Genomic DNA, 2,818 nt, shown 5'->3' with positions numbered 1-2,818 from the left:
AAACGTGTGGTAAAGGGTGTTCTTTACTTAAATATGTTTTACAAGATGCGGACTGATCCATCGTTTTCGCGCTTCGTTTGTTTATAGTCTCTCTTTGGGAAAGATTCCAAATACACTGCCTCGGAGGCAACAGTCTAATTAGTGTCGCATAATGGCGGCGATGGTAGCAGACAGTTGATTTTACCCAACCGGCCAAACCACTTCCGCTCACTGACTAACCAGAGTCACTGTCATGATTAAAATGACTCTGGCTAGTCAGTGAGCTGAAGCGGTTTGTCTGGTTGGGTGGAATCAGGACAGACTGATTCGTTTGCAGTTGTGGAACGACACCAGGGAGGATTGCTGTACTGGATGGGTGCGGTCTGTCTTGATTTTCACTGAACCGGCCAAACAGCTTCCGGTTACTCGCTAGCCAGAGTCATTAATAATAATTACCAGTGACTTTGGCTAGTCAGTGAGCCGAAGCGGAGCAGCCGGTTGGGTAAAATCAATGACTGCTCGCATCGCAGCCTTTAAGCGACACTAATTAGACCATTGCGGTTTTGAAAAGGTCCACAAAAGCACTATAAGATAAATTTGCATCCTGTATGGCGAAGATATCAGCCCAGTTTACTCGGTCAATATTGTTTCTAAAGGTGTTAATTGTGTTCGGTGATATTAAGCGGTATGAGCTTTTGTTAGGCGGCGCACCCTGGCTCGCGCCATGCTTCTCGACGAAAGCGAATATTGGCATATTGTTACTTATGCCGGCGCTCAGAACCCCAGATAGGTTACGATCTCTTAAAGAGATTGTGATGCACATGTCAAGAAGTGAACACGTTGAGATGGTGACATGTGTTGGTAGTGTAATAAAGTTGCAGAACGCATTGCACTCAAGGATCGGGAAGTTCGCCTTTGTGCCGGAATGTTTCGATACATCGATATTAAAGTCTCCCTCAAGAACTAGCAGGCAACCCGTGTGCTTTGTATACGAAAACGAGCAATCATTGAACCGGAACAAAGCAGCAATACATTTGGCGGGTGGTAGGTAACAGAAAGTAGTTCTTTGCCGTAGTCGATGCCTCCGATTCCATAATTGCCTGTGACTAGACTGTATTCAGACTTTTTCAAAGCCAGAGAATGTTGTTTCAATCGAAACGCCGCCTCCGCAGTTGCCCATGCGATTCATATAAAAATGGCTGTAGCAGGCAGTAGCTAATAATCTGAGTCTTCTGTATACCAAGTCTCGGTGAACATTACAACTTGAACTTCTACGTTGCATGCCTCAAAAAGCGCTAAGACATCGTCGTAGTTTCTTCTGAGTGATTGGGCCTTTAGATAAAAAGCTTCAGGCATTTATTTAGATTTATGTCTCCAGCGGCTGAAAAAATGTTTTCTGGCAGAATGTAATCAGTGATCATGAGGGGCAACTGAGTGTTTTTCGTTTGTTTATAGACAGATAACCGTACGCGGGAATCACTGCACCGTTACTTTGGTTACAGCTTTCACTGGCGTGAGGAAGTTCAGGCGACATCTGGGCTCTATGTGCAGTGCCGGGCGGAGCGTCGTCCGTGCATATCTTGTTGATATCGCTTTCAGTGATTATGGCAATTAGTGGAGACATTTCTGGTTTGCGGACAAAAATACTGCCGTTTTTTACCCACACAAATTTCCACCCTTTTTCCCGTATCGTGCCTTCGCTATTCCAAGCAACCGTTTCATTCCAGGGCATAGGTTTTCATTTATGTATATAGGCATATGCTATCCTAGTCCACGAGATTCATTTGGTAGACGCTTCTTACGTGCCTTTTCGAGAAACTTGTCCCGTTTTTCACGGCTTTGGAATTGAACGACACTGTTGGCATTGCCGGGGTTCTTGGGTGGAACTCTGTGACAGACGTCTATGTCATTTTGGGACACGGTTTCACCGGCAGCTTTACCGATCTTTGGCCCAATGGGAATAAGGTTTTCGCTAAGTTCCTCTTGAACACCTTTGATTTTTATATTCCTATTTCGGGAATATTGTTTATTTCTCAACTAATTGTGTTGACTTGTGCTCAGCTCGCTCTCGAGCGTATAAACCTTGTGCCGGAGTGCTTCATTTTTTTTTGTAGGACACCGTTTTTCTTGGGTACCGCTGACCAACGTTCATTTGCCTCATCAAAGCCATAACTCATAAAATCAAGAATTTTCTTAGCTTCTTCTATCTCTAGCGTAGGTTTCGCTCGTCAGATCAAATGGTACGTTCGAATGCCTCTTCGAAAAGCTTCAGATACTTTGTAATCTCTTCCATATATTCTTGAAACAATTTTTCCCCTTCCTTTGTCATTTTGATCAGCTATAAACCGTATTCAGGAAGATCAAGAAGTAAAAACCGGGCAGCAACAACAGCGACAGACGAAGTAAAAAAATTTAAACAAACATTCCGACTTTAGAAACCAACTTGCAAGGTATACAGGGGACGCTTAGGGTGGTGGTCGCAGTGCCATCACTGCTGCCGAAATGTTGGGCACCGGCAGCTTGCAGGCTTTTATGGGCGTCGAAACTGGCCACGTGACCGGCTGGTCACAGCGTGTTTCCGCTCGCGCTGGGTGACAGGCAGTGATGCCAGGCGTACCGTCCTGGTTGGTGCATCGTCGTCGGAAGTGCTTGTTCAGGCCCGCATCTTGTCCTTTGATTTTCAAGGTATAGAGAGGACGCTTAAGGTGGTGTGCGCAGCGCCGTCACTGCTGACGAAATGTTGGCACCGGCAGCTTGCAGGCAGCTTGCAGAGCAAACCAGGGTTAGTGCCTCCACTTCTAGTAAGGTTTGGTAACTCAAGTATCAGGTAGCATTGGTT

The sequence above is a fragment of the Haemaphysalis longicornis genome, unplaced genomic scaffold, assembly GCF_048455015.1.
Source record: "Haemaphysalis longicornis isolate Haplotype H1 unplaced genomic scaffold, Haemaphysalis longicornis Haplotype H1 scaffold_11, whole genome shotgun sequence".
Taxonomy (NCBI): Eukaryota; Metazoa; Arthropoda; class Arachnida; order Ixodida; family Ixodidae; genus Haemaphysalis; species Haemaphysalis longicornis.
Note: the sequence above shows the minus strand (reverse complement) of the source record.